General features: G+C 37.6%; 6 non-coding genes across 6 annotated transcripts; all 6 read left to right on the top strand.

Annotated features, from left to right (window-relative positions):
* The first annotated feature begins 305 nt into the window (after window positions 1-305).
* On the top strand, window positions 306-424 carry LOC141378860 (5S ribosomal RNA). The gene has a single exon (XR_012394378.1). It is a non-coding gene; the product is annotated as a 5S ribosomal RNA (ribosomal RNA).
* A 1,869-nt stretch (window positions 425-2,293) lies between these two features.
* LOC141378907 (5S ribosomal RNA) lies at window positions 2,294-2,412 on the top strand. The gene has a single exon (XR_012394426.1). It is a non-coding gene; the product is annotated as a 5S ribosomal RNA (ribosomal RNA).
* A 1,874-nt stretch (window positions 2,413-4,286) lies between these two features.
* On the top strand, window positions 4,287-4,405 carry LOC141378894 (5S ribosomal RNA). The gene has a single exon (XR_012394414.1). It is a non-coding gene; the product is annotated as a 5S ribosomal RNA (ribosomal RNA).
* Window positions 4,406-6,279: 1,874 nt separating this feature from the next.
* LOC137488391 (5S ribosomal RNA) lies at window positions 6,280-6,398 on the top strand. The gene has a single exon (XR_011007407.1). It is a non-coding gene; the product is annotated as a 5S ribosomal RNA (ribosomal RNA).
* A 1,867-nt stretch (window positions 6,399-8,265) lies between these two features.
* Window positions 8,266-8,384, top strand: LOC137488373 (5S ribosomal RNA). The gene has a single exon (XR_011007389.1). It is a non-coding gene; the product is annotated as a 5S ribosomal RNA (ribosomal RNA).
* Window positions 8,385-14,458: 6,074 nt separating this feature from the next.
* LOC137488364 (5S ribosomal RNA) lies at window positions 14,459-14,577 on the top strand. The gene has a single exon (XR_011007381.1). It is a non-coding gene; the product is annotated as a 5S ribosomal RNA (ribosomal RNA).
* Window positions 14,578-18,621: the final 4,044 nt, after the last annotated feature.

Below are 18,621 nucleotides of genomic sequence, written 5' to 3'. Positions count from 1 at the left end.
CAGTTGCGAGGGCAAAACGGGGGGGGGGGGGGGGGGCGGCAACTCTGAACTAATAAGGTGTCTCTAATGAAGGGGCCGGTAAGCATCTGTACAGAAGTCGTGTGCTGCACAAGTCTGCTTTAAAGTTTTCCAAGCATCGGCCGCTTTTACTTCCGGTAAAATGTTGTCATCGTAAGTTTAAATACTGGCTGACAGATACACACTTGAGAGGACAAGGAGGGTTGTTCCTCCCGGTGTTGTGTCTGTGTGAGCTATTCTGCTCTCGCCGCTGCCTTTTAAATAGCCAGATTTTGACTGCGACCTTCGCTTACGGCCATACCACCCTGAGCACGCCCGATCTCGTCCGATCTCGGAATCTAAGCAGGGTCGGGCCTGGTTAGTACTTGGATGGGAGACCGCCTGGGAATACCAGGTGCTGTAAGCTTTTGGTTCTCCTTCATTTGTCAGCTAATACACTTCTTCAGCTCCCAGCTTTGCTGCTATCTATAAACTTTCAATTCCATTGCTTCCTATTCGCTTTTCTCTGGGACTTCTGTCCTATTCAGAGCAGCAAGGGAAAGCCCAGCTGTGTCATTTTTTCTTTCCTCCTCCAGGGGGCGATGGAGAGGCTTCTCCCTCTCTCTCTCTCCCCCTCCCTCTCAATAGCAGCACGCACTGAAACTGTCAAGTGCTACAAGCTCCCCAAGCTATAGCCCACGCGGGTTTACAAAGTTTTGGGGGACCCGAAGCCCTTACATACCATTTATTTACAAAAAGTACCCCCACATATTGCAAGCCAACAGTACAGTAGTTTAACCTCACTCACTGGCATGCTCAATGCCATTTTTCACGGTCTACTGATGTGCCTTCACCAAGTGCACATAGATGGATAAAATATTGAGCCTTTTCAAGTCCTACATTTTATTTGTTTTCATTTTTAAATCAATAGCATACAGGGCGTCAGACGGAGGGCCTGTTAATATCATTATATGAATAACTAATTCTTTTGATGACATCATTTACACTGAAAAAAAAAAAAAATTCCGTAAAAATGCGGTTTTCCGTATTTTGTGATTCATGTTTTTATTAATTCTCCCCCCACCCCTGTTTATTTATGCTTTTGAATTGCATTCTGGGACCTTGAACTTTCTCCCAACAACTTCTAACCTCGAAAAGTACGAAAAAGTGACTTTTATAGACATGGTTATTAGTTGAAAGTGATATATTGTCTGGGTTGTCGTTGTACACGCTACAAAAACAAGCACATGTTATTTTCCATACTTTTTTTTTCTCCCTATACGTTCTAATATTCCAAACTGCAACACCGTCTAGGTTACCTTAAACTGCAGAGTTGAATTTTAAACATCAAAAGTCGACAGAGCAGAGATCAGGGTCCCGTGATGCAATTCACAACCATAAATTAACGGGAAACACTTGTGAATCACAACATATTGTGAATTGACAGTTTGTTTGTTTTTTTCATACTTTGCACAGTTGCTCCGTTAAAAAGCCGAAAAACTCTGTTAAAAGGCCATCAAAAAATGTTGTGATGCCTTTTACCCAGTATCAAAATAGAACTTTGCTCATTTCACACACAAAAATCGCCGGCGGCCCGAGACTATTTTGCAAATTCGTTAAATGGTGATGGACTTTCATTGCTTATGATTAAACTCTGGCCCCTGACCCTTTTTACGAGCGGTCAGGTGTGCAAAATTAGCAATCTGTAACATGACAAACATGACCTTTGTTGTAGAGAAAAACAGCACTCACGTTCATGTTTAGTCACATCTCCGGATTGTTTGTGTTCACGGAGTTTCTCTGTCCAGCGTTCATTGGAGCTTTAAGTCCAGATATTTGGATAAAAGTTGGTATGTTGTGCATGCCACAAACATAAAAATAATAAATGAATAAATAAATAAATAAATAAATAAATAAATATTTAAATATTTAAATAAATAAATGATTGAATTAATGAATAAATAAATAAATAAATAAATAAATAATGCAGTTGCGAGGGCAAAACGGGGGGGGGGGGGGGGGGGGGGCGGCAACTCTGAACTAATAAGGTGTCTCTAATGAAGGGGCCGGTAAGCATCTGTACAGAAGTCGTGTGCTGCACAAGTCTGCTTTAAAGTTTTCCAAGCATCGGCCGCTTTTACTTCCGGTAAAATGTTGTCATCGTAAGTTTAAATACTGGCTGACAGATACACACTTGAGAGGACAAGGAGGGTTGTTCCTCCCGGTGTTGTGTCTGTGTGAGCTATTCTGCTCTCGCCGCTGCCTTTTAAATAGCCAGATTTTGACTGCGACCTTCGCTTACGGCCATACCACCCTGAGCACGCCCGATCTCGTCCGATCTCGGAAGCTAAGCAGGGTCGGGCCTGGTTAGTACTTGGATGGGAGACCGCCTGGGAATACCAGGTGCTGTAAGCTTTTGGTTCTCCTTCATTTGTCAGCTAATACACTTCTTCAGCTCCCAGCTTTGCTGCTATCTATAAACTTTCAATTCCATTGCTTCCTATTCGCTTTTCTCTGGGACTTCTGTCCTATTCAGAGCAGCAAGGGAAAGCCCAGCTGTGTCATTTTTTCTTTCCTCCTCCAGGGGGCGATGGAGAGGCTTCTCCCTCTCTCTCTCTCCCCCTCCCTCTCAATAGCAGCACGCACTGAAACTGTCAAGTGCTACAAGCTCCCCAAGCTATAGCCCACGCGGGTTTACAAAGTTTTGGGGGACCCGAAGCCCTTACATACCATTTATTTACAAAAAGTACCCCCACATATTGCAAGCCAACAGTACAGTAGTTTAACCTCACTCACTGGCATGCTCAATGCCATTTTTCACGGTCTACTGATGTGCCTTCACCAAGTGCACATAGATGGATAAAATATTGAGCCTTTTCAAGTCCTACATTTTATTTGTTTTCATTTTTAAATCAATAGCATACAGGGCGTCAGACGGAGGGCCTGTTAATATCATTATATGAATAACTAATTCTTTTGATGACATCATTTACACTGAAAAAAAAAAAAAAATTCCGTAAAAATGCGGTTTTCCGTATTTTGTGATTCATGTTTTTATTAATTCTCCCCCCACCCCGGTTTATTTATGCTTTTGAATTGCATTCTGGGACCTTGAACTTTCTCCCAACAACTTCTAACCTCGAAAAGTACGAAAAAGTGACTTTTATAGACATGGTTATTAGTTGAAAGTGATATATTGTCTGGGTTGTCGTTGTACACGCTACAAAAACAAGCACATGTTATTTTCCATACTTTTTTTTTCTCCCTATACGTTCTAATATTCCAAACTGCAACACCGTCTAGGTTACCTTAAACTGCAGAGTTGAATTTTAAACATCAAAAGTCGACAGAGCAGAGATCAGGGTCCCGTGATGCAATTCACAACCATAAATTAACGGGAAACACTTGTGAATCACAACATATTGTGAATTGACAGTTTGTTTGTTTTTTTCATACTTTGCACAGTTGCTCTGTTAAAAAGCCGAAAAACTCTGTTAAAAGGCCATCAAAAAATGTTGTGATGCCTTTTACCCAGTATCAAAATAGAACTTTGCTCATTTCACACACAAAAATCGCCGGCGGCCCGAGACTATTTTGCAAATTCGTTAAATGGTGATGGACTTTCATTGCTTATGATTAAACTCTGGCCCCTGACCCTTTTTACGAGCGGTCAGGTGTGCAAAATTAGCAATCTGTAACATGACAAACATGACCTTTGTTGTAGAGAAAAACAGCACTCACGTTCATGTTTAGTCACATCTCCGGATTGTTTGTGTTCACGGAGTTTCTCTGTCCAGCGTTCATTGGAGCTTTAAGTCCAGATATTTGGATAAAAGTTGGTATGTTGTGCATGCCACAAACATAAAAATAATAAATGAATAAATAAATAAATAAATAAATAAATAAATATTTAAATATTTAAATAAATAAATGATTGAATTAATGAATAAATAAATAAATAAATAAATAAATAATGCAGTTGCGAGGGCAAAACGGGGGGGGGGGGGGGGGGTGGGGGGGCGTCAACTCTGAACTAATAAGGTGTCTCTAATGAAGGGGCCGGTAAGCATCTGTACAGAAGTCGTGTGCTGCACAAGTCTGCTTTAAAGTTTTCCAAGCATCGGCCGCTTTTACTTCCGGTAAAATGTTGTCATCGTAAGTTTAAATACTGGCTGACAGATACACACTTGAGAGGACAAGGAGGGTTGTTCCTCCCGGTGTTGTGTCTGTGTGAGCTATTCTGCTCTCGCCGCTGCCTTTTAAATAGCCAGATTTTGACTGCGACCTTCGCTTACGGCCATACCACCCTGAGCACGCCCGATCTCGTCCGATCTCGGAAGCTAAGCAGGGTCGGGCCTGGTTAGTACTTGGATGGGAGACCGCCTGGGAATACCAGGTGCTGTAAGCTTTTGGTTCTCCTTCATTTGTCAGCTAATACACTTCTTCAGCTCCCAGCTTTGCTGCTATCTATAAACTTTCAATTCCATTGCTTCCTATTCGCTTTTCTCTGGGACTTCTGTCCTATTCAGAGCAGCAAGGGAAAGCCCAGCTGTGTCATTTTTTCTTTCCTCCTCCAGGGGGCGATGGAGAGGCTTCTCCCTCTCTCTCTCTCCCCCTCCCTCTCAATAGCAGCACGCACTGAAACTGTCAAGTGCTACAAGCTCCCCAAGCTATAGCCCACGCGGGTTTACAAAGTTTTGGGGGACCCGAAGCCCTTACATACCATTTATTTACAAAAAGTACCCCCACATATTGCAAGCCAACAGTACAGTAGTTTAACCTCACTCACTGGCATGCTCAATGCCATTTTTCACGGTCTACTGATGTGCCTTCACCAAGTGCACATAGATGGATAAAATATTGAGCCTTTTCAAGTCCTACATTTTATTTGTTTTCATTTTTAAATCAATAGCATACAGGGCGTCAGACGGAGGGCCTGTTAATATCATTATATGAATAACTAATTCTTTTGATGACATCATTTACACTGAAAAAAAAAAAAAATTCCGTAAAAATGCGGTTTTCCGTATTTTGTGATTCATGTTTTTATTAATTCTCCCCCCACCCCTGTTTATTTATGCTTTTGAATTGCATTCTGGGACCTTGAACTTTCTCCCAACAACTTCTAACCTCGAAAAGTACGAAAAAGTGACTTTTATAGACATGGTTATTAGTTGAAAGTGATATATTGTCTGGGTTGTCGTTGTACACGCTACAAAAACAAGCACATGTTATTTTCCATACTTTTTTTTTCTCCCTATACGTTCTAATATTCCAAACTGCAACACCGTCTAGGTTACCTTAAACTGCAGAGTTGAATTTTAAACATCAAAAGTCGACAGAGCAGAGATCAGGGTCCCGTGATGCAATTCACAACCATAAATTAACGGGAAACACTTGTGAATCACAACATATTGTGAATTGACAGTTTGTTTGTTTTTTTCATACTTTGCACAGTTGCTCCGTTAAAAAGCCGAAAAACTCTGTTAAAAGGCCATCAAAAAATGTTGTGATGCCTTTTACCCAGTATCAAAATAGAACTTTGCTCATTTCACACACAAAAATCGCCGGCGGCCCGAGACTATTTTGCAAATTCGTTAAATGGTGATGGACTTTCATTGCTTATGATTAAACTCTGGCCCCTGACCCTTTTTACGAGCGGTCAGGTGTGCAAAATTAGCAATCTGTAACATGACAAACATGACCTTTGTTGTAGAGAAAAACAGCACTCACGTTCATGTTTAGTCACATCTCCGGATTGTTTGTGTTCACGGAGTTTCTCTGTCCAGCGTTCATTGGAGCTTTAAGTCCAGATATTTGGATAAAAGTTGGTATGTTGTGCATGCCACAAACATAAAAATAATAAATGAATAAATAAATAAATAAATAAATAAATAAATATTTAAATATTTAAATAAATAAATGATTGAATTAATGAATAAATAAATAAATAAATAAATAAATAATGCAGTTGCGAGGGCAAAACGGGGGGGGGGGGGGGGGGGGGTGTGGGCGGCAACTCTGAACTAATAAGGTGTCTCTAATGAAGGGGCCGGTAAGCATCTGTACAGAAGTCGTGTGCTGCACAAGTCTGCTTTAAAGTTTTCCAAGCATCGGCCGCTTTTACTTCCGGTAAAATGTTGTCATCGTAAGTTTAAATACTGGCTGACAGATACACACTTGAGAGGACAAGGAGGGTTGTTCCTCCCGGTGTTGTGTCTGTGTGAGCTATTCTGCTCTCGCCGCTGCCTTTTAAATAGCCAGATTTTGACTGCGACCTTCGCTTACGGCCATACCACCCTGAGCACGCCCGATCTCGTCCGATCTCGGAAGCTAAGCAGGGTCGGGCCTGGTTAGTACTTGGATGGGAGACCGCCTGGGAATACCAGGTGCTGTAAGCTTTTGGTTCTCCTTCATTTGTCAGCTAATACACTTCTTCAGCTCCCAGCTTTGCTGCTATCTATAAACTTTCAATTCCATTGCTTCCTATTCGCTTTTCTCTGGGACTTCTGTCCTATTCAGAGCAGCAAGGGAAAGCCCAGCTGTGTCATTTTTTCTTTCCTCCTCCAGGGGGCGATGGAGAGGCTTCTCCCTCTCTCTCTCTCCCCCTCCCTCTCAATAGCAGCACGCACTGAAACTGTCAAGTGCTACAAGCTCCCCAAGCTATAGCCCACGCGGGTTTACAAAGTTTTGGGGGACCCGAAGCCCTTACATACCATTTATTTACAAAAAGTACCCCCACATATTGCAAGCCAACAGTACAGTAGTTTAACCTCACTCACTGGCATGCTCAATGCCATTTTTCACGGTCTACTGATGTGCCTTCACCAAGTGCACATAGATGGATAAAATATTGAGCCTTTTCAAGTCCTACATTTTATTTGTTTTCATTTTTAAATCAATAGCATACAGGGCGTCAGACGGAGGGCCTGTTAATATCATTATATGAATAACTAATTCTTTTGATGACATCATTTACACTGAAAAAAAAAAAAAAATTCCGTAAAAATGCGGTTTTCCGTATTTTGTGATTCATGTTTTTATTAATTCTCCCCCCACCCCGGTTTATTTATGCTTTTGAATTGCATTCTGGGACCTTGAACTTTCTCCCAACAACTTCTAACCTCGAAAAGTACGAAAAAGTGACTTTTATAGACATGGTTATTAGTTGAAAGTGATATATTGTCTGGGTTGTCGTTGTACACGCTACAAAAACAAGCACATGTTATTTTCCATACTTTTTTTTTCTCCCTATACGTTCTAATATTCCAAACTGCAACACCGTCTAGGTTACCTTAAACTGCAGAGTTGAATTTTAAACATCAAAAGTCGACAGAGCAGAGATCAGGGTCCCGTGATGCAATTCACAACCATAAATTAACGGGAAACACTTGTGAATCACAACATATTGTGAATTGACAGTTTGTTTGTTTTTTTCATACTTTGCACAGTTGCTCCGTTAAAAAGCCGAAAAACTCTGTTAAAAGGCCATCAAAAAATGTTGTGATGCCTTTTACCCAGTATCAAAATAGAACTTTGCTCATTTCACACACAAAAATCGCCGGCGGCCCGAGACTATTTTGCAAATTCGTTAAATGGTGATGGACTTTCATTGCTTATGATTAAACTCTGGCCCCTGACCCTTTTTACGAGCGGTCAGGTGTGCAAAATTAGCAATCTGTAACATGACAAACATGACCTTTGTTGTAGAGAAAAACAGCACTCACGTTCATGTTTAGTCACATCTCCGGATTGTTTGTGTTCACGGAGTTTCTCTGTCCAGCGTTCATTGGAGCTTTAAGTCCAGATATTTGGATAAAAGTTGGTATGTTGTGCATGCCACAAACATAAAAATAATAAATGAATAAATAAATAAATAAATAAATAAATAAATATTTAAATATTTAAATAAATAAATGATTGAATTAATGAATAAATAAATAAATAAATAAATAAATAATGCAGTTGCGAGGGCAAAACGGGGGGGGGGGGGGGGGGGCGGCAACTCTGAACTAATAAGGTGTCTCTAATGAAGGGGCCGGTAAGCATCTGTACAGAAGTCGTGTGCTGCACAAGTCTGCTTTAAAGTTTTCCAAGCATCGGCCGCTTTTACTTCCGGTAAAATGTTGTCATCGTAAGTTTAAATACTGGCTGACAGATACACACTTGAGAGGACAAGGAGGGTTGTTCCTCCCGGTGTTGTGTCTGTGTGAGCTATTCTGCTCTCGCCGCTGCCTTTTAAATAGCCAGATTTTGACTGCGACCTTCGCTTACGGCCATACCACCCTGAGCACGCCCGATCTCGTCCGATCTCGGAAGCTAAGCAGGGTCGGGCCTGGTTAGTACTTGGATGGGAGACCGCCTGGGAATACCAGGTGCTGTAAGCTTTTGGTTCTCCTTCATTTGTCAGCTAATACACTTCTTCAGCTCCCAGCTTTGCTGCTATCTATAAACTTTCAATTCCATTGCTTCCTATTCGCTTTTCTCTGGGACTTCTGTCCTATTCAGAGCAGCAAGGGAAAGCCCAGCTGTGTCATTTTTTCTTTCCTCCTCCAGGGGGCGATGGAGAGGCTTCTCCCTCTCTCTCTCTCCCCCTCCCTCTCAATAGCAGCACGCACTGAAACTGTCAAGTGCTACAAGCTCCCCAAGCTATAGCCCACGCGGGTTTACAAAGTTTTGGGGGACCCGAAGCCCTTACATACCATTTATTTACAAAAAGTACCCCCACATATTGCAAGCCAACAGTACAGTAGTTTAACCTCACTCACTGGCATGCTCAATGCCATTTTTCACGGTCTACTGATGTGCCTTCACCAAGTGCACATAGATGGATAAAATATTGAGCCTTTTCAAGTCCTACATTTTATTTGTTTTCATTTTTAAATCAATAGCATACAGGGCGTCAGACGGAGGGCCTGTTAATATCATTATATGAATAACTAATTCTTTTGATGACATCATTTACACTGAAAAAAAAAAAAAATTCCGTAAAAATGCGGTTTTCCGTATTTTGTGATTCATGTTTTTATTAATTCTCCCCCCACCCCGGTTTATTTATGCTTTTGAATTGCATTCTGGGACCTTGAACTTTCTCCCAACAACTTCCCACCAAGCAAAGTTACGTCCAAAAGACGTCTTTTCTACGTCTCTGTCAGACGTTGAAATTACGTCCTCTGAAGAGCCAGAATGAAAGTTTTTATGACGTCTTTTATTGACGTCTTTTCAACGTCTTTTTTCGACGTCTTTTCGGCGTCTTTTTGACGTCCTTTTACAGTATTTTTGACGTCTTTTTTGTCTATTTACTTTTATTTATTTGTATTACCCAGCTAACATAAGACCAGCGGGCCACTGGCGGCCCGCCGGCGGCAAAGTCGGCGGTCCACTGGCGGGCGACGCCCGCGGTCCACCTCAATTTGCTCATCGTTATTCCAGCGGCCCACCATCGGCTCCCGCCGCTTTTCCGACGGTGGTCCGCCATCGGACCGCTGGTTTTAAATAAGTGTCTGCTGGCGGCCCGCGGTCGGTCCACATGTCATTTTTAAATATTATATTAGCCTTTACAATTGTATTCAATATAAATATGTCCAATAATGAAATCAAGTACAAAATACTTAATCATTATAACATTTATTTATAATACTGCATAACGAACATACATTAAACACTTAATGAAATGTTTCAAAAACACATACGTTAACAAATATAACAAAATAAATATAAAATACATATAAAATACATACAAATATAATATAACAACATACATACAACAGTTACATTATACAGTAGTTTTATAAGTAATGTTAATGGTTTAAATATGAACTAATATGAACAATACCTGTACAGCATAATTTATGTACAGCATTTACTAATGCATTAATAAAATCAGTCATGCTTGTTAACATTAGTTAATACATTGCGAGTTAACATGAATAAACAATTAACAACTTTTTACCATTTACCAACATTAGCAAAGATGAATAAATACTGTAATAAATGTATTGTTTATTATGTTAGTAAATACATTAACTAATACATACAACCTTATTGTAAAGTGGTAGCCATTCAACAATGAGTTTTCTATAATAAAGACAAACTTTGAGACTTCTCATTATAAAAATAAACTATTAAAAAAAATTATTGTTTATATTTTAACATTATTATAATTATTTATTATAATATTATATTAAATTATAACATTCTTATGACATTTAACGTTATTATAAATAACATAAGAATAAATTACATTGCGAATAAATATTAACATATTACAATAAATCTAAACGTGCATTATTATTACAAAATCAAACTGTAAAACATCTGGAGGTTATTAATAACTACACTGGGGCAGCACAGTGGCTCAGACTGTCACCTCACAGCAAAAAGGTCGCTGGTATGAGTCCCGGCTGGGTCCGCTGGCATTTCTGTGTGGAGTTTGCATGTTCTCCCTGTTTTGGTGTGGGTTTCCACCACAGTCCAAACACTTGTGCTATAGGTGAATTTGAACATAGTGTAGAAGTGTCTGTGAATACGAGAGTGTATGGGTGTTTCACAGTGCTGGGTTGCAGCTGGAAGGCTATGTAAAACATATGCCAAAGTAATATCCAGTTCCTTACGCTGTGGCGACCCCTGATATTAAGCTGAAGGAAAATGCAGGTTCTTTTGTCTGCCCCCTCATGATTAGCAGATCCTAATAAAAATGTCTTTGAGGCTCCCTTCCGCTGTCTCTCTTGTAGCAGGCTTCTTTCTTATCCTGAAATAACAGAATCATCAGTCATTATTTTTGTCCATCATCAGTAACTAGGTCATTATGGACATTAATGTTTGTATTTTTTATTGTCTTTTTATTGGACATCAAGACTGCATTGATTTGATCGATAACATTAATTTACAGTTTAAAAGTAACACTGAAATATTTTTACAGTTTAATATAATGATTTTTAATTTCAATACATTGTAAATGGTCCATTTGAGTATTAATAGACTGTCTGCTTAATATCTGTTGATTCTGCTCCTTCAACAGACATTAACTAACCCTAACCCTAACCCTTAATTTACCAAGTACATGTCAACTTACACCAACCCTAACCGCAACCCTAACAGTCTACTTATAATCTAATGAGAATTAGATGGCATGTAGATGCAATGCAGCTTAAATTCAACAAACAGACCATCAAAATAAATGTGACCATATATTTTATTAATGTGAGGTCAAAGCTGATTTGTTAGCATCATTACTTTAGTGTCAGATGATCCTTCAGAAATCATTCTAATAGGCTATTTGTTTGATGCAGTTGATATTAATATTAACATTAATAAAAGTAATCATTGGGAACACTTTTAAGTGACACTATAATATTACTTACCTTGAATGAAGTCTGGCAAGGAAAAACAAAGTGGTAGAGTGAGTAGAGGACGATCCAAAATCTAGAAAGAAGTAATAAAAAATATATATATTACTAACACATTTTAAGAAATGGATACTTGTATTAAACAAGGGTGCATAAAACAGATCAGAAGAGAGTTAAGATTTCTGATTCAAATACTTTTCAATTTAAACTTTCTATTCAATAATGAATCCTGAAATAACAAAACATGATAAAAATAAGAAATCTTGCTTGATCAGCAGCAAATTATGAATACAATATTACATTTTGGACTGGAGCACTGACGCTGTAAATTCAGCTTTGAGAAAAGCAATGTAAAAAATTGTTTAAAACCACTCACTTATGTTTGGATGTCAAAAAAAAAAAATAACTGCAATCAAGACATGTATCAGATGCATGATAATGTAGGGATTTCTTATAAAAATGCACATGAATCTATTTAACAGTTAATTATAGTCTTACCTGTGTTTCCTCCAGCTTTGTGATTAGCTCCCTTCATCTTGGCTCTTTTCTTCTGTTGTAGGGGTAATTTTGTCACTCCTGAAACCACAGAACACTTTTTAAAATTAATATTAGTTTACATTACTGTGAAATATCAAAGTAACACATTTGTACTAACTTTAACATTTTAATTCGCTCTTGTCGACAGTACAGTGCTTATTTTAGGCTTAATAAAATAGACTACCTCCAATAAAACATTGTCAAACCTCTCATCTACACATAAAATGTAATTAAAAGCCAACACTTTTATAAACAATAGCTAGCCTAATGCTAACGTTACCTTTGCTAAAACTCTAACGGACTTTTTCCAAAGACACAACAGTCTCTATAAAAAACATGTTCAACAGAAATATGTCAATTACCAGTAAGAAAAGTGTCAGAAACAGTTATATGTAACATTTGCGTGATTTTAGCGACTAAACTTACCTGAAATTAGTGAAAACTGCCGCATGAGAGAAGTGCTGTTGACGGTCAGGTGTCGTGTCGTTGCTCCGTTTCCATGACAACGCTCTCTGCTGCAGTGCTTGAATGGGGCTCGGTAATGGACACTTTAAAGTCACGCAGCATTTAAATAAACATTTAAACAAGTCATAAACATATTAAATAATGACATTTAATATTAAATCTTGATTTTTAAACTTAATTTTGTTTTGTTTTAATAATAACCTGTTATATTTAAAACCTCTTGTAGTTTTATTTACTAAACTTTGCTTTTATTAATAACTATATTTTTATTTAGTGCCTCATTTGTTTAAAATGTAAAAAGTGTTAAACAAAAGTACTTATATCAGGTACAGAACAGCCAACAACATTAAAAACATCACCGGGTGGGCCATCGGTCAGCCACTGGTGTCCAGACGGCGGTCCACCCACGGTAATCCGCTGGTGGCATGCCACCCAAAAAAACGCCGGTGGGCCGACATAACTTTTAGAATGGGCGGCTTGCCGCTGGTAAGCCGACGGCGGTCCGCCCATATCAAGCCGCTGAATTTGTGCCGACCAAAAAACGCAGACGGTCCGCCAACTCGATTGTTTGCTGGGTATGTATGTTTGTGATTCTTTTAAATGACAAACACCCATAGGACAAATAAACAGACAGTGCACATTAAATTGAAACATATTTATTTAACGAACAAACAAACAGTCCAATTCACCAGAAACCCAGAAACATGCATTAAATGGACAGTTCAGCCAAAAATGAATATTTAATAAACACTCAAAACAAATAGAAATGGATATATATATATATATATATATATATATATATATATATATATATATATATATATATCAGATTTTTTTTTTCCTCAACAAAATGTATTCTGCGCTAGACCTTGTGCTATACGTCCAAAATAGGTCAGATTTGAACGTTGAATTTACGTCCAAAAGTGGTCATAGTCCGACGTCAATATGTCAACAAGATTTGCACGTCGAACTGACGTGCAGATATGGTCACGGACGGACCGACGCAAAATATACGTGATCTGCACGTCCGCACAACGTCTAGTGTTTGGTGGGTTCTAACCTCGAAAAGTACGAAAAAGTGACTTTTATAGACATGGTTATTAGTTGAAAGTGATATATTGTCTGGGTTGTCGTTGTACACGCTACAAAAACAAGCACATGTTATTTTCCATACTTTTTTTTTCTCCCTATACGTTCTAATATTCCAAACTGCAACACGGTCTAGGTTACCTTAAACTGCAGAGTTGAATTTTAAACATCAAAAGTCGACAGAGCAGAGATCAGGGTCCCGTGATGCAATTCACAACCATAAATTAACGGGAAACACTTGTGAATCACAACATATTGTGAATTGACAGTTTGTTTGTTTTTTTCATACTTTGCACAGTTGCTCCGTTAAAAAGCCGAAAAACTCTGTTAAAAGGCCATCAAAAAATGTTGTGATGCCTTTTACCCAGTATCAAAATAGAACTTTGCTCATTTCACACACAAAAATCGCCGGCGGCCCGAGACTATTTTGCAAATTCGTTAAATGGTGATGGACTTTCATTGCTTATGATTAAACTCTGGCCCCTGACCCTTTTTACGAGCGGTCAGGTGTGCAAAATTAGCAATCTGTAACATGACAAACATGACCTTTGTTGTAGAGAAAAACAGCACTCACGTTCATGTTTAGTCACATCTCCGGATTGTTTGTGTTCACGGAGTTTCTCTGTCCAGCGTTCATTGGAGCTTTAAGTCCAGATATTTGGATAAAAGTTGGTATGTTGTGCATGCCACAAACATAAAAATAATAAATGAATAAATAAATAAATAAATAAATAAATAAATACGGGGGGGGGGGGGCAACTCTGAAATAATAAGGTGTCTCTAATGAAGGGGCCGGTAAGCATCTGTACAGAAGTCGTGTGCTGCACAAGTCTGCTTTAAAGTTTTCCAAGCATCGGCCGCTTTTACTTCCGGTAAAATGTTGTCATCGTAAGTTTAAATACTGGCTGACAGATACACACTTGAGAGGACAAGGAGGGTTGTTCCTCCCGGTGTTGTGTCTGTGTGAGCTATTCTGCTCTCGCCGCTGCCTTTTAAATAGCCAGATTTTGACTGCGACCTTCGCTTACGGCCATACCACCCTGAGCACGCCCGATCTCGTCCGATCTCGGAAGCTAAGCAGGGTCGGGCCTGGTTAGTACTTGGATGGGAGACCGCCTGGGAATACCAGGTGCTGTAAGCTTTTGGTTCTCCTTCATTTGTCAGCTAATACACTTCTTCAGCTCCCAGCTTTGCTGCTATCTATAAACTTTCAATTCCATTGCATCCTATTCGCTTTTCTCTGGGACTTCTGTCCTATTCAGAGCAGCAAGGGAAAGCCCAGCTGTGTCATTTTTTCTTTCCTCCTCCAGGGGGCGATGGAGAGGCTTCTCCCTCTTTCTCTCTCCCTCCCCCTCTCTATTGAGTGAAGGAACTATGATGTCAATTTGTATGCAAGAAACCCGGAAGCGAGTTAGCATTTTAGCAGTTCCGGTTCCCTCGTCCCAAAGTCAATGGGTTTTTTGTATGGGGTTTCAGTAAATTTGTTTAAATAAGGTTTACGACATAAAACACAGCTGTTACATCACACTTGATTTTTTTAAATTGGTTATGCTTCTTTAAAAAGAGGGTTCCTATCAATTTGCTAAATGGGACTACAGGCTTTGTTGAGGACAATATTTGTCATCGAGATGATCTGGTCTGGACTGGACTCTGGAGCACAGCTCGCTTGTGTTGGGCATTTGGATTTGTCTGTTATTTAGGTATTTTCATGAATAGTATTTTATAGTTTGTATAATTATTCAAGTTGGAAATTCAGATTGTGTGTAGATAATGTGTTCACTTGTAAAGGCTGTCGAGACAGATTCATTTGTTGATCTTTTATTTTAATAAACGATAATATGAAGATGCTGCTCACCAGTGCAGCCTGTCTCTGTCCTTCTCTCAATAATGCAAACGTGTGAAAAAATGTGTAAAAATTATATGCATGTTAACTGTCATTTTAACGTGATCAAGTGATTTTTCGTCTTTTTTTCTTTATCTGAACACATTTAACTCTGTCATAACTGCAATGTTTACACTCCTCCATAAAACGTATAGCAGATGTGACTGTATGGGCTGCTTTTCGCTGTACTTCGTGTCAAAAAAGGAAAATTTAATGTTGTTCTCGATCCATAATAGAGATTGCAGGCATTTGATAGACTTGTTCCTCATCACGCCTCATTTCTGTCGTCGGTTAATGTAAGCGTGCTGTGTGCTCGCAAGCGCTACACTTATTTAAACGTGTCTTATGATAATACTATGTAGGCAGATTTTTGCACAGTTTTTAAACTTTTTGAACAACCATAAAGCAAAACAGATGTATTTCCCATGTAAAAATAATCCAAAAGGCAAACAGGTCTATGTGTTTTTGCGTATTTATTTGTTTATAATATGTACCGTGGATTATAATATTGTAAACAGAGAGATTAACTTTTTGTCATGGACATTATTTCTAAAAATAAGTTTGATAGGTTGTCTGTAGCAGGGTGGTGCTGACGTCACAGCCGAGTGCCCCGAGGGCACTTAGCTTTTCAATTCTTGCGTTTGCTTTTAAGATTCAAAAATGTTCAAAGTTGTATTTAGTTGTGAGGATTATCCGGCTAGACAAAACATGTAAGTGTAATGAACAGTGTTTGAACACAGAGCTTATTATTTGCAAACTTTGAAAAGCCTATGGAAAAATCCTAAAGTGATTTTCACGAGGGAACCAGTTTTATGCTAGCAGCCGATTAGCCTACAAAGTGACATCATAGTTCCTCCACTCTATAAACCTATATAGGGCGTCTGCAGACATGGATCCAAGAAGTTTTACGGCCCAGGCAGTTTTACGTCCCACAGTTTTAGGCCCCTGTTGTTCCTAATGCGTCCAGTAGGAGGGCTGAAAGATACATGGCCAAATAATACATTTAAAGTCAACAATCTCAGATTATTAAATGTCCTGTTCATTAATATATATTTTTAATTAGATCACGGTAAATATGAAAGCTAAGTTAATGTATCAGAAAGTGAGTTATTAACTTACTAGATAATATGCAGAATTGATACACTTACCAGTTTGCCAGTTTTCTTTAAATGAAGCTGAATCCTTACATCAAAAAAAGAAAAAAAGAAAAGTAAATACTCTGTAAAAATCATTTTCTTACTTAAGAGTTTCTGACTTGTTTCTAGTCCAAATATCTAAAAATTCGTAATCCTCAGAAACAGCAAGGATCTTAATCCTCAGAAACAGTAAGGAATGGAAAAGAAAAAGAAAAAAATGTCATGCCATTTTATATATTACCTGGACCTATTCAAAACATAAAAATATTTTTTTTATTTGATTTATGATTTAAGAATTATAACTTGAGGTATAACAAAATGATCAAGTCATTATTTTAAATGTTTTGTTATTAGCTACAAATTGTGATCCTGACTTTCCCATATTTAGCATATTTATTTTCTTTGTAACAAATTGTTACAATAAATATTATGAAACAATAAGTGATAAACAATATGAATGCATGTAAACTTCATTGCTAATATATAAAATGTACTGTATAGCTAAATGAACAAAAATAAGTAGACCATTTATAATTTTGAGTTTCTCCATGCATTTATATGATAGCTTAATTGTTTAAACTAGAACAGGATTGCATTATATCAAATGTAATTGAATGCAATGCAATTTAAAATTTTTAAATAAAATCAATTCAATTTTCAGATCTGTTTAGATTTATTTCAATATTTAAGAAAGTCAAATATGGAGGAATAATGTAGAGTAGTTGTAGTGTAGATTTGGCTGACTACCCAGACCACGCAAGTGTATTGTCTAATCTATGAGAAAATATATATCTTTAAATTAGTTATTAAATATATAATAATTACTCCCTTGCTGAGAAAAAAAAGTAAATGAAAACTAGCCTACATAACACACTTTCTTATGTAGGTTAATGTTCTTTTACTTTTTTTGTTGATGTAGAACATGTAGCTAGCCTGCCTTGCTAAAATTTAGTCAAACTAACACATTGCTGTTATATTACACCAATTTGTTTGTGTTGACATACACTCATATCGACCTTAATCTAATAAAAAATGTTTAAGTTTCATGTTTGCTAATGTTTTAAACACGTATTTACCATACCTCTTCATCGTGTCGCGTTTGATTGGGTGTGATAAAGCTCTGGATGCTTATACTGTACTGTGCTCCCACTACTAGACGCGTCAGGAACAACAGGGGTGTAAAACTGCCTGGGCCGTAAAACTGCTCAGGCCAATAATATCCAGCTGCAGACCCGCAGAACCACACACGTTTTAGGCACACACAATCTAGGACACACAATCTAGGCAAACCATAAATGGTTATGACGGATGTTAAAGTTATAACGTCTTTTTGGACATCTTCATCGATATATTTTGATATATTTGATTAATAAATATTGTACACAATAAACAATAGTGTTAACTTTACTTTATTTCACAAATATTGCGATTGAGACGGCCGAATGGGGAGCATTGTTTCCGATCGCCATTCAATATAATAGAGTGAACAGTTTTTAATCAGTCATTATAGCTGATCAGTCTTTATTACCTGACAATAATTTGGCAGATACACGTTTGCTGGCCTTGCTGAATGATCTCATTTGGACCGGTTTAATTTATATAATGGATTAATTTATGATGAAGGAAATAATAGCAAGTTAATATAGGCAATAATACATTATATGTAATAAAATATTTTTACATGTAACAAATGTATAACACTATATTAATATTTTACTCAAGCGGTGTTTATTAGCTTAATTTTCTAATAAACTTTTAATTAATGATTTCCCACATTTAATACTCTTAATAAAACTATTAATAAAATATTAACTATTAATAAAAAAATCATAAGTGTATACACACACACATATACACACACACACATATATATATATACACACACACACACACACACATATACACACACACACATATACACACACACACAYATACACACACACACACACACACATATATATATATATATATATATATATATATATATATATATATATATATATATATATATATATATATATATATATATATATATATATATATATATATATATAACAGCTTTAACAGTGACAGTTTAGTAAAAGATAGTAGTTTATATATAAACTTATAATTATAATCAGTTAAGATAATCAGTTTATAACTATATTGTTTAAATGGTTAACTATAG

This window comes from Danio rerio, chromosome 18 (assembly GCF_049306965.1).
Source record: "Danio rerio strain Tuebingen ecotype United States chromosome 18, GRCz12tu, whole genome shotgun sequence".
NCBI classification, from domain to species: domain Eukaryota; kingdom Metazoa; phylum Chordata; class Actinopteri; order Cypriniformes; family Danionidae; genus Danio; species Danio rerio.
The sequence above is the reverse complement of the archived record's forward strand: the minus strand, read 5'-3'. Positions and strand labels throughout refer to the sequence as shown.